Source organism: Pseudophryne corroboree, chromosome 4 (genome assembly GCF_028390025.1).
Source record: "Pseudophryne corroboree isolate aPseCor3 chromosome 4, aPseCor3.hap2, whole genome shotgun sequence".
Classification (NCBI taxonomy): domain Eukaryota; kingdom Metazoa; phylum Chordata; class Amphibia; order Anura; family Myobatrachidae; genus Pseudophryne; species Pseudophryne corroboree.
The window spans coordinates 210,301,140-210,322,945 of record NC_086447.1 but is presented as its reverse complement, the minus strand read 5'-3'; the positions used below and the strand labels follow the sequence as shown (position 1 = coordinate 210,322,945).

At 45.8% G+C, this 21,806-nt stretch overlaps 1 protein-coding gene across 1 annotated transcript in view; it reads left to right on the top strand.

The window, feature by feature from the left end:
• Positions 1-4,198: 4,198 nt before the first annotated feature.
• ACSL3 (acyl-CoA synthetase long chain family member 3) overlaps positions 4,199-21,806 on the top strand; it is a 221,819-nt gene continuing 204,211 nt past the window's right edge. The window contains exon 1 of the mRNA XM_063915902.1: positions 4,199-4,349. The gene's annotated coding sequence lies outside the window, so the exon portion shown is untranslated. The remainder of the gene's footprint in view (positions 4,350-21,806) is intronic.

Here is a 21,806-nt window from a genome sequence, read left to right as displayed (position 1 = left end):
ATACAGTTTATTACATTAAATATTACATAGTTTTTACTTTTTACACAGATTATAGCCTGCAAAAAGTAATTAAAAAAATACACTGCTCAAAAAAATAAAGGGAACACTTAAACAACACAATGTAACTCCAAGTCAATCACACTTCTGTGAAATCAAACTGTCCACTTAGGAAGCAACACTGATTGACAATCAATTTCACATGCTGTTGTGCAAATGGAATAGACAACAGGTGGAAATTATAGGCAATTAGCAAGACACCCCCAATAAAGGAGTTGTTCTGCAGGTGGTGACCACAGACCACTTCTCAGCTCCTATGCTTTCTGGCTGATGTTTTGGTCACTTTTGAAAGCTGGCGGTGCTTTCACTGTAGTGGTAGCATGAGACGGAGTCTACAAACCACACAAGTGGCTCAGGTAGTGCAGCTCATCCAGGATGGCACATCAATGCGAGCTGTGGCAAGAAGGTTTGCTGTGTCTGTCAGCGTAGTGTCCAGAGCATGGAGGCGCTACCTGGAGACAGGCCAGTACATCAGAAGACGTGGAGGAGGCCGTAGGAGGGAAACAACCCAGCAGCAGGACCGCTACATCCGCCTTTGTGCAAGGAGGAACAGGAGGAGCACTGCCAGAGCCCTGCAAAATGACCTCCAGCAAGCCACAAATGTGCATGTGTCTACTCAAACGATCAGAAACAGACTCCATGAGGGTGGTATGAGGGCCTGACGTCCACAGGTGGGGGTTTTGCTTACAGCTTAAAGATTGACAAATTCGCCATTGGCGCCCTGTGCTCTTCACAGATGAAAGCAGGTTCTCACTGAGCACATGTGACAGACGTGACAGAGTCTGGAGACGCCAAGGAGAACGTTCTGCTGCCTGCAACATCCTCCATGTCACGATCCGGGTATCTGGACGCCATTACTTACCCTTCAGATGCCTCCTAAGGCTGGCTCAGCGTTCCAGGACCGGATCCCGTCTGTTGTACTGATGTCCACATTCCTGCCCCCTCTCTTGTCACTCTGAGACGCGGTCACCGCGACGCCTGTTGCATCCGGAATGGCGTCTCCCGCGGCCTCCGCCGCTGTTCCTGAGTTTCTGCATGCAGAATGTCAGAGTGGTGATTACGTCAGCCGCGGCCTCCGCTGTGCCCGCGTGGTTAAATGTGCACTTATCAGTCTGGCGTCTCCTGTCTCCTGTGGCCGGCGCCGCCATTACTGTTTTAATTCCCACATGGATTACAAACCAAACTTCCCTCCAAGTGTCTGCATGGGCGCAGCCATCTTGGATTCTGTTATCTGTTCATTTCCACCAATCTGTTGTTTGCAATGTTAATCTGCATAATTGCCTAGCCAATCCCTTCCTTGCTGCAGGTATAAATAATCTGTGCCTGAGCAAGGAAGGCGTCAGTGCTTTGGTTGTCAAACCTAGTTCCAGTTTGTCTCTCTCCTGTGGTTGTTTTCCAGGTTCCAGTTCCTATCTCCAAACCTCCACTAAAGAGACCCGCACCAGCATTCCACCTGCGGTGTAGCCTGACTCTCCTATCCTCTTGGATTCATCTGCTTCCAGCCATAGATCCACCTGCTTCCAGCAATCAGCTTCCAGCAGAGATCAGCTCTTCTTAAAGTGCCGGTACCCTTTTCTACAGATTACTATTTATCACCGGTATTATTATTTCACCGCTCTCAAGCTCCATATATCATTTCATATTTCATCGCTCTCAAGCTACATTTATTATTTAACTGGTTCCAGCCAGTATCCACTCCGTGCCAACATCAGTCTGGTTCCAGCCAGTATCCACAGCAGCCGTTTTATCCACAGCAGCCCAGCTCTTCCTGGAACACCAGCTGGTACGATCCTGGGCTATCTCCATTGCTACAGTCGGGCCTGGTAAGGACTTTCCAACTAGAAGATTATAAGAACTATCTCATACTACCAGAGCCCTGTGGCCCTTGCCACCCTTTAGTACCCAGGAACTGTATTATTTCCCTGCTGAGTTTTATGTTTTCTTATTTGCTGCTGTGTTACGGAGTATGTCATAATAAACATCATTGACTTTTATCCTGGTTGTCGTGGTCACGCCTTCGGGCAGTTATTCTACATGTTACTTACATGTCTAGGGGTCTGATACAACCTCCCAGGTTCCGTTACATCTCAGCCCCTACAACTGAGGCTGCCTCCCGTCAGCTCAGGCCCTCAGTTGTGACACTCCAGCATGACCGGTTTGGCAGTGGGTCAGTAATGGTGTGGGGTGGCATTTATTTGGGGGGCCGCACAGCCCTCCATGTGCTCGCCAGAGGTAGCCTGACTGCCATTAGGTACCGAGATGAGATCCTCAGACCCCTTGTGAGACTATATGCTGGTGCGGTTGGCCCTGGGTTCCTCCTAATGCAAGACAATGCTAGACCTCATGTGGCTGGAGTGTGTCAGCAGTTCCTGCAAGACGAAGGCGTAGATGCTATGGACTGGCCCGCCCGTTCCCCAGACCTGAATCCAATTGAGCACATCTGGGACATCATGTCTCGCTCCATCCACCAACGCCACGTTGCACCACAGACTGTCCAGGAGTTGGCGGATGCTTTAGTCCAGGTCTCAGGGCCGTCTTTTCGTATGGGCTCAATGGGCTCTTTCCCAAGGGCCCCAGGCTGATAGTTGAGGGTCCCCTCTTTCCAGGGGTACCTGATTTTTGAAAATCGGCCCCGGGTAACCAGAGATATCCGACTTCAAAGCAGTGGTCCCCATCCAAGCCTGTTAATTGCTCTTCCCAGCCAGATATCTCGGGTTCTGTCTAACTTAGAGTTTTTCTGAGGGTATACTCCAAAAGCTGAGACTCTCCCCTTTCAGTGGACATGGGCAGTTTGTCTCTACTATGCCCAGAACCAGAGATATCAGCCTTCAAGCAGCTGATCCCTGCTACAGCTCCACACGCCTAATATGCAGTTTTATATTTTTGTTGGTGGATTGCTTTGGCTACTGAAGTCTGATCCCCAAGTCCCCAGTACTGCCTGAAAGGTGGGACTCTCTAGTTTTTTTTTTTTTTCCATCCCATTATAGCTAAGAAATCTATTTCCAGGAACTGGAGATATCTGCAGTAAAGCAAGCTGCCCTGACCCCCGGAAAATAATGAATGTTAAGCCCACTCCACTATCCTCCCCTCCCCTGTGTATTAAACACCCCCTACCACCCTGGAAGTCATGTACCAGGGCCCCTTCATTCAGCACAATGCCCCCTTCTACAGTTTAGTGTTCTCCTTCCCGCCCCATTTGTGCAGTAAAGGAGTAATTAGCAGAAATTATTTCTCCAGGTCCTACATGCTGAGCGAAAGATAGAACTCCCCTACCCCCCGCGGGACATCAAAGCTGCTGCTGATAGCACCCCTACCGCTGATGGGTGGGTAGGGGCCCCAGTGCATTGCTGTGCCCAGGGGCCTACACTGCTGTTAAGACGGCTCTGCCAGGTCTGGGAGGAGATCCCTCAGGAGACCATCCGCCACCTAATCAGGAGCATGCCCAGGCGTTGTAGGGAGGTCATACAGGCACGTGGAGGCCACACACACTACTGAGCCTCATTTTGACTTGTTTTAAGGACATTACATCAAAGTTGGATCAGCCTGTAGTGTTTTTCCACTTTAATTTTGAGTGTGACTCCAAATCCAGACCTCCATGGGTTAATAAATTTGATTTCCATTGATTATTTTTCTGTGATTTTGTTGTCAGCACATTCAACTATGTAAAGAACAAAGTATTTAATAAGAATATTTCATTCATTCAGATCTAGGATGTGTTGTTAAAGAAAGTGTTCCCTTTATTTTTTGGAGCAGTGTATGAGTAATTATTAAAAACATTGTTTCATTTTAAATCACATTTATTTGGTATGTGTAATTGTATACTTGTAATAAACCACACTTAGATGTATATAAACACACTATAAAGCATAGAGTTGCGGACAACTATGCTCCCTGGTGTCGCCATAGCGCCTGTGTATGAGCCAGTGCTATATCAGTTCACACAGAAACGTGCCTGAGAATGACCTGTAATAAACCCTGCCCGCACCGCCATGACAGCGCTTCCAGCCCCCACCAGCGCGCCACTTCCCGCCAGCCAATAGGCGCGCCGCTCTCATTGTCCTCAATGATACTGGTGGAAGGATGGGGGTAGGCGGGGCGCGGCGTAGAGTCGGAGGTTCGAGTCACACCTCTGCTATGCTGGACGCTGATTGGCTGCAGGAGGCGTGGAGGTGACGTCACTGGACGCTTAGCTCTCTCACGGCGGTGACACCGGTTACGGCGAGGAGCAGCAGATCACGTGAATACAGCGTCTGCGAGCAGCCGCCGTGACCGCCGCTACCCCAGTCCCCCCGGTGAGTCTCCTCTCGTCCCTAGCAGCGCTCATCATACGGGGGATCGTCGGTCACATGTCCTGCGGTCCTGCCCTGTGCTGGGCGCTGTGTAATGCTAATGACGTGTGATCCCAAATTGCAGCATCTCCATTGTACATCTCTGCTGCCGGTGTTACACGGGTACTGTACCCAGGGCAGCTGCTTCTCCGCTACTTCTGTGCAGGGTGTAGCTGGTTATACTCTCTTTAAATAAACCGGGAAAGATCTAGAGAGAGGGAGAGCTGCATATATATATATATATATATATATATGTATGTGTGTGTATATGTATGTATGTGTGTGTATATATGTATGTGTGTGTGTGTATATATGTATGTGTGTGTATATATATATATATATATATATGTATATATATATATTTTACAGTTTATTTTTGGATCATGCATATGTGTTCTGTAGCTAATAGGCTTTTACTATGCCCTTTGTCTATTCACCATCTATACTGTAACTCTTACTTTGCAAAGTGTTGCCTGTATGTCGTGAATGGGGCAATTTGCGCAGATCTGTATAATAACTGTAGTGATCCAGTAGCACACATGCAGGCATAAAATGCCTTTTGCTATGAAAGCATGTCTGTTTTATGTAAACATCTTCTGAGGGAGAACTTTCAATTCTTGTTTCCATTATAAATAGTCACCATGTGACCGAGGACGGCACATACATGACCCATTATTTGTCTGACTTTGAGTAGTCATATGAGCAGTTCTGTAAGCTGGTTCTAGCTTGTCAGCCCTACACATTCACCTTGAAATCACCATATACCATAGCGTATTGTCAACCCATTTAGGGGATTTATTTATGAAGCGTCCGGTTTTAAAACCCAACACTGCTGAACGTCTTTATGGCCAAAATTTAAAGAGTCACTGATTATTCTAGCAAAATACAATTTGTAAAAGCATTACCCTTTTAAATTTTTGACGAAAGCACGATCAGAAGTGCTGGGTTTTACAATCCAACTCTGTAAATAAACCCCTTTTATTATCCTACTGTTGGATCTAATTCCTGTGTTGTCATACCAAGGAAAGGGCAGAGCTATATTGAAAGGAGGTATGCAGGAGAAGAGATCTACAGGAGCTTCCTCTTCTAAAATAAACATTACACAATATACTGGTTGTAAAATTAATTGGGGCAATTTAAATTCAGCGATGACTGCTTAGCTTTGGGAAGGAGCTACCGGTGCTATTCATTTCCGCGTGATGTTCTGTCTAAGAAGACCGGTTCTCACGGACTAACCAGGGTGTTTAGTCTTGAGAAATGGCATTCACCAATTCAAGTGCCCGATGTGATGCTGTTTCCGCATTGCGCCAGTACTTCAGTCAGATTTCTGCTTGCACCCCCGGAGAAGTGCGAGAAGAAATCCTTTTATTGTACGTCATACCGTGCTGAATTGAATAACTCCTGGGACTCCCTCCCAGTGCTATTCAATTCATAATGAATTAAATGGATCCCATAGATCACTATGGCGATGACCACTTGATACATTGGTGTTGTAAATGTTGAGGAATGTATATTTGGTGTCTATAAGATATTGCGGTCACCCCCATCTCTACTTTAGGCAGGGTACACACCTGACAGATTTGTCAGTTGACCTACCGTCATGCCGACCAAGCAACTGATCAAGGTAAGTGTACATGTTTACCAATCGACCCTTCGATGTGTAGGTCCCTGTCATGCAGCTAGGCAGGCATTTGAATTTTCCCACCCAGCTGTGACATTGGCTCCCGCAGTAGTGTATGACCGCCTCTACTATGCAATGCACCAGTATATCCGCCATCGGCTGTACTGCAGAGCAAGCGCAATATTCTATGAACGATTTAGTTCACAGACATATCGCTGGTACACACCCGCTATCCCGCCCATGATTTATAGGATGTTCAGTTGAACAGTTGATATATCAACCAACACTAGTAGGGTACAAAATTGCAGAGCGCTTAATGGTGTCAAATTTCTCTTTACAGACCACAGAGAGAGCCCTCCCCTTCTGGGATACAGTGGGGTAGATTTACTAAAGCTTCAAAACCAGACAAGTGGTTGTGTTGTCCATAGAAATCAGATTCTATAATTTTCTAGAATGCAATAGAGAAATGAGAGCTAGAATATGATTGGTTGCTATGGGCAACACCTCCACTTGCCTGTCTTGGAAGCTTTAGTAAATCTACCCCAGTGACTTCCTGAAGTCCTGAAATATTAGGATTCTGAGGACTTTGAGAGTAACAGAGTTTCTGCTTTTTTTTGTATTTGTTTAAGATCTTTACCTTTAATTCTTTAATGAAGTTATTTGGCTACACTGGACCAGGCTTTTATGTCACTACCCCTCTCCTGACCTTATTGATACGCGTTATTGAATTCAGGTGTGCTGGGCTTTTTGCTGGTCTCTGCAATAACGTGGTTTGTGCAGAGATAAGGTAATGAGCTTAGGGCACGACTGTAATGGGATGCTGTTACATTGCGGATCCCGGTGGTCAGGATACCGACGCTGGAATCCCGACCACTGACAATGCCGACAGCCGGAATCCCTGCTAACAGGCTATTCCCACTCGTGGGTGTCCACGAGACCCACAGAGTGAATAGAACCTGTGGCGAGCCCTCATAGGACTTGTAACCTGATCACTGGGTTAGTAACTCGGCATGACTTGGAATTTGTCTTGTCAACATCTCATTTTATTTACTACATCTTCTCTCTGAAGGCACCTAGACAGGAGATAGAGAGATATGTGTGTATATATATATATATATATATATATATATATATATATATATATATATATATATATATATATATATATATATATATATATATATATATATATATATACACACATACACACACACACACACACACACACATTGAGTATCCCATATCCAAATAGTCCGAAATATGGAATATTCCGAAATACAGACTTTTTTGAGTGAGATAGTGAAACCTTTGTTTTTTGATGGCTCAATGTACACAAACTTTGTTTAATACACAGTTATTAAAAATATTGTATTAAATGACCTTCCAGCTATGTGTATAAGGTGTATATGAAACATAAATGATTTGTGTGAATGTACACACACTTTGTTTACTACACAAAGTTATAAAAAATATTGGCTAAAATTACCTTCAGGCTGTGTATAAGGTGTATATGTAACATAAATGCATTCTGTGCTTAGATTTAGGTCCCATCACCGTGATACCTCATTATGGTATGCACTTATTCCAAAATACGGAAAAATCCGATATCCAAAATACCTCTGGTCCCAAGCATTTTGGATAAGGGATACTCAACCTGTAAAATTATATATATATATATATATATATATATATATATATATATATATATATATATATATATATATATATATATATATAGTATCCAAATATTCCGAAATACGGAATATTCCGAAATACGGACTTTTTTGAGGGAGAGTGAGATAGTGAAACCTTTGTTTTTTGATGGCTCAATGTACACAAACTTTATTTAATACACAAAGTTATTAAAAATATTGTATTAAATGACCTTCAGGCTTTGTGTATAAGGTGTATATGAAACATAAATGAATTGTGTGAATGTAGACACACTTTGTTTAATGCACAAAGTTATAAAAAATATTGGCTAAAATTACCTTCAGGCTGTGTATAAGGTGTATATGTAACATAAATGCATTCTGTGCTTAGATTTAGGTCCCATCACCATGATATCTCATTATGGTATGCAATTATTCCAAAATACGGAAAAATCCGATATCCAAAATACCTCTGGTCCCAAGCATTTTGGATAAGGGAGACTCAACCTGTAGTATATCTGGGTCCGGCACTCCACCTGTATACCTGGGATACTTTGCCTGGGTGCCTTCTATGAGAGGACAGCACCTCTCCGACATACACACCAACAGTAGCGGCACTCCAGGACAGCAAATAGATTTCAGAATATCTGTGTCGTTTTATTGCATATCATCAACGTTTCGGGGTGTTGCCCCCGTCTTCCTGAAGACAGGGGTAACACCCCAAAACGTTGATGATATGCAATAAAACGACACAGATATTCTGAAATCTATTTGCTGCTTGGTATATATTCGGGATGATTAGCTGACCTGGGGTGTTTCTCACAGTGTACCATTATCATGCTAAGTATTGATTACTGCTGAAATGTGTTATATTATTTTCTCTGACGTCCTAGTGGATGCTGGGAACTCCGTAAGGACCATGGGGAATAGCGGGCTCCGAAGGAGGCTGGGCACTCTAGAAAGATTTATGACTACCTGGTGTGCACTGGCTCCTCCCACTATGACCCTCCTCCAAGCCTCAGTTAGATTTTGTGCCCGGCCGAGGTTGGATGCACACTAGGGGCTCTCCTGAGCCTTTAGAAAGAAAGATAGAAATTAGGTTTTTTATTTTCAGTGAGACCTGCTGGCAACAGGCTCACTGCAGCGAGGGACTAAGGGGAGAAGAAGCGAACCTGCCTGCTTGCAGCCAGCTTGGGCTTCTTAGGCTACTGGACACCATTAGCTCCAGAGGGATCGACCGCAGGCCCAGTCCTTGGTGTTCGGTCCCGGAGCCGCGCCGCCGTCCCCCTTACAGAGCCAGAAGCAAGAAGAGGTCCGGAAAATCGGCGGCAGAAGACATCAGTCTTCACCAAGGTAGCGCACAGCACTGCAGCTGTGCGCCATTGCTCCTCACACACACTTCACACTCCGGTCACTGAGGGTGCAGGGCGCTGGGGGGGGGGGCGCCCTGAAAAGCAATAATAACACCTTGGCTGGTAAAAATACCACAATATATAGCCTCAGAGGCTATATATGTGGAAAATACCCCTGCCGGAATATAGGAAAAAGCGGGAGAATAGTCCGTGAAAAAGGGGCGGAGCTATCTCCCTCAGCACACTGGCGCCATTTCTCCTTCACAGATCCGCTGGAAGGAAGCTCCCTTGCTCTCCCCTGCAGTCTACACTACAGAAAAGGGTAAAAAAGAGAGGGGGGGCACTAAATTTAGGCGCAGTATACAATTATAGAAAAAGCAGCTATAGGGGACATAACTCAGTTAGTCCCTGCATTATATAGCGCTCTGGTGTGTGCTGGCATACTCTCACTCTGTCCCCCCAAAGGGCTTTTGTGGGTCCTGTCCTCTGTTGGAGCATTCCCTGTGTGTGTGCGGTGTGTCGGTACGGCTGTGTCGACATGTTTGATGAGGATAATGATGTGGAGACGGAGCAGATGCCTTTAGAAGGGATGTCACCCCCTGCGGGGCAGACACCTGAGTGGTTGAGCTTATGGAAAGAAATGAGTGCACGTATAGACTCCTTACATAAGAAATTTGACGACATGCCAAATGTGGGACAGCCGACTTCTCAGCTCGTGCCTGTCCAGGCGTCGCACAGGTCATCAGGGGCTCTAAAACGCCCGCTACCTCAGACTGCAGACCCAGATGTCGACACTGATACTGACACCAGTGTCGACGACGATGAGTCTAACCTGATGCCCACTAAGGCCATTCACTGCATGATTGAGGCAATGAAAGAGGTGTTACACATTTCTGATATAAATACAGGTACCACTAAAAAGGGTATTATGTTTGGGGAGAAAAAACTACCCGTAGTTTTTCCCCCATCAGATGAATTAAATGAAGTGTGTGAAGAAGCGTGGGCTTTCCCTGATAAAAAATGGGTAATTCCTAAGAAGGTACTAATGGCGTTCCCTTTCCCGCCAGAGGATAGGTCACGTTGGGAAACACCTCCTAAGGTGGATAAAGCGCTCACACGTTTGTCTAAAAAGGTGGCACTACCGTCTCCGGATACGGCCGCCCTCAAGGAACCTGCTGATAGAAAGCAGGAGGCGATCCTGAAGTCTGTATATACACACTCAGGCATTATACTTAGGCCAGCTATTGCGTCAGCTTGGATGTGCAGTGCTGCCGCTGCGTGGTCAGATAAACTGTCAGAAAATATTGACACATTAGACAGAGACACGATCCTGCTAACCATAGACCATATCAAAGACTCAGTCTTATATATGAGAGATGCACAGAGGGAAATCTGCCGGCTGGCATCTAAAGTAAGTGCATTGTCCATTTCTGCTAGGAGAGGCTTATGGACTCGCCAGTGGACAGGAGATGCAGATTCTAAAAGGCACATGGAAGTTTTGCCATATAAGGGTGAGGAATTATTTGGGGATGGTCTCTCGGACCTAGTTTCCACAGCAACGTCTGGGAAGTCAGCATTTTTACCCCATGTTCCCTCACAGCCTAAGAAGGCGCCGTTTTATCAGGTTCAGTCCTTTCGGACCCAGAAAAACAGGCGTGGAAAAGGCGGGTCTTTTCTGTCCAGAGGCAGAGGTAGGGGAAAAAGGCTGCAACAAACAGCAGGTTCCCAGGAGCAAAAGTCCTCCCCCGCTTCTTCTTCCAAGTCCGCCGCATGACGGTGGGGCTCCACAGGCGGAGCCAGGTACGGTGTGGGGCCTCCTCAAGAATTTCAGCGATCAGTGGGCTCGCTCACAGGTGGATCCCTGGATCCTTCAAATAGTATCTCAGGGGTACAAACTGGAATTCGAGGCGTCTCCACCCCACCGGTTCCTAAAATCTGCCTTGCCGATTGCTCCCTCAGACAGGGAGGCGGTGCTAGCGGCAATTCACAAGCTGTATTCCCAGCAGGTGATAATCAAGGTACCCCTACTTCAACAAGGCCGGGGTTACTATTCCACACTATTTGTGGTACCGAAACCGGACGGTTCGGTGAGACCCATTTTAAATTTGAAATCCTTGAACACATACATAAAAAAATTCAAGTTCAAGATGGAATCGCTCAGTGCGGTTATTGCAAGCCTGGACGAGGGGGATTACATGGTATCCCTGGACATCAAGGATGTTTACTTGCATGTCCCCATTTACCATCCTCACCAGGAGTACCTCAGATTTGTGGTACAGGATTGCCATTACCAATTCCAGATGCTGCCGTTTGGACTGTCCACGGCACCGAGGGTATTTACCAAGGTTATGGCGGAAATGATGATACTCCTTCGAAAAAAGGGAGTTTTAATTATCCCGTACTTGGACGATCTCCTAATAAAAGCGAGGTCCAAGGAACAGTTGTTGGTGGGAGTAGCACTATCTCAGGAGGTGCTGCTCCAGCACGGCTGGATTCTGAATATCCCAAAGTCACAGCTGGTTCCGACGACACGGCTACTGTTCCTGGGTATGATTCTGGATACAGTCCAGAAGAAAGTGTTTCTCCCGGAGGAGAAAGCCAGGGAGTTGTCATCTCTAGTCAGAGACCTCCTGAAACCAAAACAGGTATCGGTGCATCGCTGCACGCGGGTCCTGGGAAAGATGGTGGCTTCTTACGAAGCAATTCCCTTCGGCAGGTTCCATGCCAGAATCTTTCAGTGGGACCTGTTGGACCAGTGGTCCGGATCGCATCTTCAGATGCATCGCTTAATAACCCTGTCTCCAAGAACCAGGGTGTCTCTACTGTGGTGGCTGCAGAGTGCCCATCTTCTAGAGGGCCGCAGTTTCAGCATACAGGACTGGGTCCTGGTGACCACGGATGCCAGCCTTCGAGGCTGGGGGGCAGTCACACAGGGAAGAAACTTCCAAGGACTATGGTCGAGTCAGGAGACTTCCCTTCACATAAATATTCTGGAACTAAGGGCCATCTAAAATGCCCTAAGTCAAGCAAAATCCCTGCTCCTACACCAGCCGGTGCTGATCCAGTCAGACAACATCACGGCAGTCGCCCATGTAAATCGACAGGGCGGCACAAGAAGCAGGATGGCGATGGCAGAAGCCACAAGAATTCTCCGATGGGCGGAGAATCATGTACTAGCACTGTCAGCAGTGTTCATTCCGGGAGTGGACAACTGGGAAGCAGACTTCCTCAGCAGACACGACCTCCACCCGGGAGAGTGGGGACTTCATCCAGAAGTCTTCCAGATGCTGGTAAACCGTTGGGAAAAACCACAGGTGGACATGATGGCGTCCCGCCTCAACAAAAAGTTAAAAAGATATTGCGCCAGGTCAAGGGACCCTCAGGCGATAGCTGTGGACGCTCTAGTGACACCGTGGGTGTACCAGTCGGTTTATGTGTTCCCTCCTCTGCCTCTCATACCAAAGGTATTGAGAATAATAAGAAAGCGAGGAGTAAACACCATTCTCGTGGTTCCGGATTGGCCAAGACGAGCGTGGTACCCGGAACTTCAAGAGATGCTCTCAGAGGACCCGTGGCCTCTACCGCTCAGACAGGACCTGCTACAGCAGGGGCCCTGTCTGTTCCAAGACTTACCGCGGCTGCGTTTGACGGCATGGCGGTTTAACACCGGATCCTGAAGGAAAAGGGTATTCCGGAAGAAGTCATTCCTACGCTTATTAAGGCCAGGAAAGATGTTACGGCAAAGCATTATCACCGCATATGGCGGAAATATGTTGCATGGTGCGAGGCAAAAAAGGCCCCAACAGAGGAATTTCAGCTGGGTCGATTTCTGCATTTCCTGCAAGCAGGAGTGAATATGGGCCTAAAGCTAGGCTCCATTAAAGTACAGATCTCGGCTCTGTCGATTTTCTTTCAAAAAGAACTAGCTTCAGTACCTGAAGTTCAGACATTTGTGAAAGGAGTGCTGCATATTCAGCCCCCGTTTGTGCCCCCTGTGGCACCTTGGGATCTCAACGTGGTGTTGAGTTTCTTAAAATCACATTGGTTTGAGCCACTAAAAACCGTGGATCTAAAATATCTCATGTGGAAAGTGGTCATGTTATTGGCCTTGGCTTCAGCCAGGCGAGTGTCAGAATTGGCGGCTTTATCATGTAAAAGCCCTTATCTGATTTTCCATATGGATAGGGCAGAATTGAGGACTCGTCCCCAGTTTCTACCTAAGGTGGTGTCAGCGTTTCACCTGAACCAGCCTATTGTGGTGCCTGCGGCTACTAAGGATTTGGAGGACTCAAAGTTGCTAGACGTTGTCAGGGCCCTGAAAATATGTTTCCAGGACGGCTGGAGTCAGAAAATCTGACTCGCTGTTTATCCTGTATGCACCCAACAAGCTGGGTGCTCCTGCTTCTAAGCAGACTATTGCTCGCTGGATTTGTAGTACAATTCAGCTTGCACATTCTGTGGCAGGCCTGCCACAGCCAAAATCTGTAAATGCCCATTCCACAAGGAAGGTGGGCTCATCTTGGGCGGCTGCCCGAGGGGTCTCGGCTTTACAACTTTGCCGAGCAGCTACTTGGTCAGGGGCAAACACGTTTGCAAAATTCTACAAATTTGATACCCTGGCTGAGGAGGACCTGGAGTTCTCTCATTCGGTGCTGCAGAGTCATCCGCACTCTCCCGCCCGTTTGGGAGCTTTGGTATAATCCCCATGGTCCTTACGGAGTTCCCAGCATCCACTAGGACGTCAGAGAAAATAAGAATTTACTCACCGGTAATTCTATTTCTCGTAGTCCGTAGTGGATGCTGGGCACCCATCCCAAGTGCGGATTGTCTGCAATACTTGTAAATAGTTATTGTTAACTAAAGGGTTATTGTTGAGCCATCTGTTGAGAGGCTCAGTTGTTTTTCATACTGTCAAACTGGATATAGTATCACGAGTTGTACAGTGTGATTGGTGTGGCTGGTATGAGTCTTACCCGGGATTCAAAATCCTTCCTTATTATGTCAGCTCGTCCGGGCACAGTGTCCTAACTGAGGCTTGGAGGAAGGTCATAGTGGGAGGAGCCAGTGCACACCAGGTAGTCATAAATCTTTCTAGAGTGCCCAGCCTCCTTCGGAGCCCGCTATTCCCCATGGTCCTTACGGAGTTCCCAGCATCCACTACGGACTACGAGAAATAGAATTACCGGTGAGTAAATTCTTATTTATTAACGGTTTCTTATATAGCGCAGCAAGTTTTCTTGCGCCTTACATTGGGAAACATTGATAAAACAAAACGGAGTAATAACACACAGTCATAGAGGTAGGAAGGCCCTGCTCGCAAGTGTACAATCTATAGGGAAATAGGCATTGCTACACACGGATGGGTGCTATTTATTGCATAGTTGTCCACCAGATTGCAAAGGTTCTCTGCGTGCTGCATGATATCACATCACAGCAATGATGAACCAGGGTCAGGAGGAAGGGAAAATGAAGAAAGAGAAAATATGTGGATGATTTGTGCGGACTGTACAGTGGGGATATAATTGGATAAGAAAGCTTATGAAGGTTATGTGAGCGGTTCTGTAATTTGATAAGCTAGCCTGAATAGGTGAGTTTTCAGGGAACGCGTGAAGGTTTGGAGACATACTGTGTACAGTATATATACTCTATCTATCTCTCCCAATAGGTCAGGAATAATCACATTAAGCAGCATACATTTCAGTGCTTTTACTAATTACGGGTATGTACCTTGATCACAGTGCGTTATTAGTTAGATTATCCTGTCCGTGTGTGCTGCACCTATATGGACATGTGTACAGTAATTATGGTATTGTGAGTGACTTATTGTTATCTAACTATCTAATCAGAATGTGCCTTCACTTTTGAGTGATTTCTGCCATAATTATACATTTTATTTATCGTTGGTGAAAAATGCCAGTTAGGGATTATACAAATAGTTACTAAAACTAGACCTGGTCTACATCAGGACACTTACCAAAAAGACTAAAGGACCCCAATATGTACAGCTTGGAGCAGAGAAGCATGATGGAAACTTTAATATATGTCAATGGTTCTAACAAGGTATGCGATGAGCACCCCCTACAGAGGTAGAGATGTATTAGACGACATGCACCAAAGCTGAGGGCAGCAGTTTAAAGGAAATTTGTTGAAGAATCGCTTTACTGAAATGTCCGTAGATGGGTGAATAGCCTTTCATTAGAGGTGGAAGATGCTAATAAGATACTTGTGATAACCATAAGGCTATACTACATCTAAAGAAAAACCTCATGGTCAAACAAGGTCTGATGCTTTTTAGGTATTAAAAAGGGCACACTAGAAGGGCCACGTGGTTCATATCTGCCACACGTTCTGTGTGTCATACATAGCATACATATACCCAGATTTATCAAGCCTTGGAAAGTGATAAATTGCACGGTGATAACGCACCAGCCAATCAGCTACTAACTGCCATGTAACATCTGTGTTTGAAAAATGACAGTAAGGAGCTGATTGGTTGGTACTCTATCACTCTCCAAGGCTTGATAAATCTGGGCCATAGTGACCAGTCTGAGAAAGCTCAGACCAGTGCATAATGTCAGCCATGCCTCTCTATTTGGTTTGGTTCTTTGCTATGGTGTAATGGTTAGCATTACTACCTAACAGCACTGAGGCCATTGGTTTGATGATAGATAGTAGCTGTGATTGGTCATTTTGGTAAGCGTCATATCTGTGATTAGCCTGCTCGTTTCTAATGTGATTCTTCTGAGTTACTATTAACTCCAATTAATCTGCATTAACTGCAGTTGAAAAGTAAGTGTTGGTATTTAAAAGAAGCTGTTTTAGCCATGTCTTTTGCATAGGCCTTTTTTGTTTCTGAAAAAAGGTAACACTCTCAACCAAGTAATTTTAATCGTTAACAAGACGGTCTGTACTGCTTTTGGTTAATGTTGTACAAAGTGATCCTCTTTTTAGTGGAGTCGTATGATGCCACTTGGTTCTCTTGCGACAAGCCTGCTTTTCTCTTTGTGTCTGCCTAGGTTGCCATGCTGCAAAAATGCCTTTGAACGATCTCCAGTCCTGTGATGTATATCTTTAGTAAGGAACAATTGTACTTTTGTCTGATCGCATACAGAGTGTGACAGACGGTACGCCTGTAAAGTGGATGGATTGGTCAAGAGACACTTCTTGCTTATGTCCAGTATGTGCCCTCATCTTGTGGCACAAATTAACAAAAACGACCCCCCAAAAATATATATCTAACACTGGTAAAAAGAAATAAAAACTGTGCAGCCCAATGACAGGGTGCAATGGGCTTAAACGATTGGATTTGATTAATAGTGGTTATATAGAAATGTTGGCCTTTCTTTAGGTCTGTGATCAAACTCTACCACCACATTTGTTGATGAAATTCTCTAGGGCAGATCTATAAATATGATATTACATTTGTGCTAACATTAGTAACATTTAGGAAGGTCCCATTTGAAAAGAATGTTGCAGACGCTGCAAAAGAGCAATTATTGGATATTAGTCCCTGTCACAGTGGTGCCTAATTTCTCATTCAGCCTATACTCCAGCATCTGCATCCTGGCACTACACTATATGCTACGGGTGGGACACTTGGAAACCTTTTACATTGGTCTCACTTTCTAGCATTCCAAGACAGACGCAGCATTACTTTGCCTGAAACACAGTTGTATCATGAGCAGTGGTTTTGTGCTAAACTTTCTGACCTCAGTAATAGCTCAGCATACTGCAGTGACTGCGGTTACTGTTTCTAGTCCCATCCACAAAACAAAATTTGCAGAGCTGGCAGTTATTTTTTTATTTTTAGAAAATCTGTAATTTTCAGAGGAATCTGTTTAGATCATTTAGCAGAAACCTGCTTATCACTGATATGAAATTAGTGAGGCACTTACAGGAAACCCAAATCACCGGATGCATTTGTAACACATCTTCAGATACTGTGAATTTTTATTTTTTTGTCTTCTGACTTTTTTTTATTTTTAATCTATTTTTTATGCTTAATGCGTTTTTTGTTTTCAGTTATTTAAACATGCATCAACATTTTTAAGTTGGGGAATCTGGGCAATTGGGATGGGGCACACGGAAGATGTGGGTGTAGCTGTGCAGAACTGCAGTGAACAGGACATCTTCCAACTTCCTGCCAACCAGCTATTTTGATCATGATGACAGGACAGAGACTTCATAGCGTCAATGTTCCACCTAAATCATCCATCCATCACTAGCTTTATCTGCTGCCCCAACCACTTGCTAGTTACCTTGAAATTTCTGGCTCTCACATTACTGTAAATAAATATGCCCATTAGTTCAGTGCATGTGTTAAATCGGGAACCTGCTGAAGTAAAGTTACAACATGCCCTTAACTGCTGTTAGGAGCAGATGTAAACAAATGGGAAATGTTACTTTTGGTTTCAGTGAAGAATAAGCTGGGTGATCACTGTCTATGAAGTGAGGGGAAATGATCTGTTACTAGGTCATTCTTTTTCAGCAAAAATCAATTAACCCAAATTGATGAAATCAAAGACCATACAAATAACATATACAAAGCCTTGACTGAAAATGAATGGGACACTCCTCTAGTTAAAAATAAAAGTACATAAATTATTTGTGTTTTTCCATTGGAATCACTTAAACGGCAAACTGCCGTATTTCTGTGACATGGTTACTTACAGCAGTAATTAAACAGGCTTGTCTGTTGCAGACCTTCCGCTTTATAGACTTTCACCAGTTTACTTTCTCTAACGTCCTAGTGGATGCTGGGGACTCCGTAAGGACCATGGGGAATAGACGGGCTCCGCAGGAGACATGGGCACTTTAAGAAAGAATTTAGATTCTGGTGTGCTCTGGCTCCTCCCTCTATGTCCCTCCTCCAGACCTCAGTTTGAATCTGTGCCCGGACGAGCTGGGTGCTGTTCAGTGAGCTCTCCTGAGCTTGCTATAAGAAAGTATTTTATTAGGTTTTTTATTTTCAGGAAGCTCTGCTGGCAACAGACTCCCTGCATCGGGGGACAGAGGGGAGAGAAGCAGCCCTTCTCTCTGAAGATAGGTCCTGCTTCTTAGGCTACTGGACACCATTAACTCCAGAGGGATCGTACACAGGATCTCACCCTCGTCGTCCGATCCCAGAACCGCGCCGCCGTCCCCCTCGCAGAGCCGGAAAACAGAAGCCGGGTGAGCATAAGAAGCAAGAAGACTTAGAAATTGGCGGCAGAAGACTCCAGTCTTCACTGAGGTAGCGCACAGCACTGCAGCTGTGCGCCATTGCTCCCACACACACCTCACATACTCCGGTCACTGTAAGGGTGCAGGGCGCAGGGGGGGGCGCCCTGGGCAGCAATTGGAACCTCTTTGGCAAAAGTTTAGCATATATACAGTTGGGCACTGTATATATGTATGAGCCCCTGCCAAGAAAATGTATATTTAAGCGGGACAGAAGCCCTCCGTCGAGGGGGCGGGGCTTCTTCCTCAGCACTCACCAGCGCCATGTTTTTTCTCCACAGCACCGCTGAGAGGAAGCTCCCCAGCCTCTCCCCTGCAGATAAACGGTAGAAGAGGGTAAAAAGAGAGGGGGGGCACATAATTAGGCGCAAAAATCATTATAAACAGCAGCTACTAGGTTAACATTAAGTTACTGTGTTATTCCTGGGTTAATAGCGCTGGGGTGTGTGCTGGCATACTCTCTCTCTGTCTCTCCAAAGGGCCTTGTGGGGGAATTGTCTTCAGATGAGCATTCCCTGAGTGTGTGGTGTGTCGGTACGCTTGTGTCGACATGTCTGAGGTAAAAGGCTCCCCTAAGGAGGAGATGGAGCAAATATGTGTGTGAGGGGTGTCTCCGTCGGCAACACCGACACCTGTATGGATATGTGTAATTAAGTGCTAAGGTGAATTTATTGCACAAAAGATTAGAGAACAGACAGGGAATCTACCCTTGTCTGTCCCTATGTCGCAGAGACCTTCAGAGTCTCTCAATGCTCACTATCCAAAATAATAGACACTGATATCGACACGGAGTCTGACTCCAGTGTCGACTACGATAATGCAAAGTTACAGCCAAAATGGCAGGAAAGTATTCAATATATGATTATTGTAATAAAAGATGATTTGCATATCACTGATGACTCATCTGTCCCTGACACAAGGGTACACATGTTTAAGGGTAAGAAAGCTGAGGTAAATTTCCCTCCTCCTCATGATGAAAGAGCGGGAATCTCCAGACAAGAGACTGCAGTTTCCCACAAAGAATTCTCAGGGAATATCCTTCCCCTACTAGGGCCAGGATACGATGGGAATCTTCCCCTAGGGTGTCACGTTTGCCCAAAAGGTAACCCTGACTTAACAGCTATCCTCAGGGATCCGAGGTACGTCCTTTCTTGCCAGAGGAAAGAAGCTGCACAACACAGCTAGTTCCCAGGAACAGAAGTCCTCCCCGGCCTCTACAAAATCCACCGCATGTCTCTGGGGCTCCACAGGCGGAGCTAGGCCCGGTGGGGGCACGTCTTCGTAATTTCAGCCACAAGTGGGTTCACTCCCTGTTGGATCCCTGGGCAATAGATAGTGTGTCTCAGGGATACTAGCTGGACTTTGAGGAGATGCCCCCTCACCGACGGCCCTGCCGGCTTCCCCCCACGAGAGGGAAATAGTGTTAACTGCAATTCACAAATTGTATCTTCAACAGGTGGTGGTCAAGGTTCCCCTCCTTCAACAAGGAGGGGGTTAATATTCGACCATGTAGTCCCGAAACCGGACGGTTCGGTAAGACCCATATTGAATTTAAAATCCCTGAACATATATCTGAAAGGGTTCAAGATGGAATCGCTAAGAGCGGTCATCGCAAGCCTGAAAGGGGGAGATTTTATGGTGTCTCTGGACATAAAGGATGCATACCTTCATGTCCCCATTTATCCACCTCATCAGGCGTACCTCAGATTTGCGGTACAGGATTGTCATTACCAATTTCAGACGTTGCTGTTTGGTCTCTCCACGGCCCCGAGAATCTTCACCAAGGTAATGGCGGAAATGATGGTGCTCCTGCGGAAGCAAGGTGTCACAATTATCCCGTATTGGGACGATCTCCTCATCTAAGCGAGATCAAGAGAGCAGTTGCTGAACAGCGTATCACTTTCTCTGGAAGTGTAACGGCAACACGGCTGGATTCTAAATATTGCAAAGTCGCAGTTGGTTCCTACGGCTCATCTGCCTTTCCTAGGCATGTTTCTAGATGCAGACCAGAAAAGGGTTTATCTTCCGATAGAGAGAGCTCAGGAGCTCATGACACTGGTCAGGAACCTGTTAAAACCAAAACAGGTGTCAGTGCATCACTGCACTCGAGTCCTGGGAAGGATGGCATCATACGAGGCCATTCCCTTCGGCAGGTTCCATGCGAGGACCTTTCAATGGGACTTACTGGACAAGTGGTACGGATCACATCTTCAGATGCATCGGTTAATCACCCTATCCCCCAGGACCAGGGTGTCTCTCCTGTGGTGGCTGCAGAGTGCTCACCTTCTCGAGGGCCGCAGATTCGGCATTCAGGACTGGATCCTGGTGACCACGGATGCAAGCCTCCGAGGGTGGGGAGCAGTCACACAGGGAAAAAAGTTCCAAGGTCTGTGGGCAAGTCAGGAGACTTGCCTTCACATCAACATCCTGGAACTAAGGGCCGTATACAACGCCCTACGTCAAGCGGAGACCCTGCTTCGCGACCAACCGGTTCTGATTCAGTCAGAAGCCACCAGAATTCTTCGCTGGGCGGAGAATCACGTAAGCGCACTGTCAAAGTCAGAAAAATGTCTCTATGCACGTTGCCATATTTGCACCGCACACTGGTCCGTGCTGCGCATGCGTACGCTCTCCCGTGAAGGCGCATACCCGCAATAGCGTGCACTCGCAGGCGCGGTATGCGTATTTACGGTAGAGTTTATGTAGTCGTAGCGTGCGACTCATTCGTTACATATTTTCACAATTAATGTAGTTTATAGATCATGGTCCCTTTGATAGTTTCTGATAGTTTGGTTAATATAGAAGGTCCCTGAGCTAAGGAATCCCTCTTTGTATTGTACGAAGGGTCTAACAGGAATCATACAGCAGTGTTTGGTACCCATCGGAAGAGTATTTAATTAGCAATATTCCGGTGTTGGTTTGGAGCGTATTAATCGCTCGTGCGAATAGTTATGGACATAAGAAGTTTATGTCCATTTCTACTATTTACTCATACTCAGGTATGCGGCGGGAAACCTAGTTCCCCACCCACCTGAGCTGTTTGAAATCGTCACAGCCCACCTGTATCAATCACCCTATGACCTTTTGTTGTGATACAGGGTCGAATTCCTTCATCCAATGGACAATGGGATTGTAGGGACTGTAGGATTGCATTGTGTGTGGGGCATAAATAGGCAGGCCGACCACATCCAGCTCTCACTCTTCAACGGTTCTCATTGCTGAAAATCGGGTGCTGGATGTCCAGGCGCATGCGATCGTTTACCCTTGTGCGTAAGTTTCTCTCCGTTATCATTGTCTTTCTGTGAGCCAATTTCTCTCATCTCTCTCCGTCTCTCTCTCTCTCTTTCCCTTCTCTCTCTCTCTCGTATCTCCCCTAGACTAGTATTGTATTGTATTAGATAGTATTGTTTAGTTCTGTGGTTAGGAAGTCTCTGTTATATTGTAGTGTATCATTTGTACTGTTATCCCCTTTTTACAAGTATACTAGATATAATACAGTTAATAGGCTTTGGAACCTAAACCAGTATCTGAGTATTTTCTATAGTGTTAAGTGTTCACTTGAGCGTCGGTGACGCTC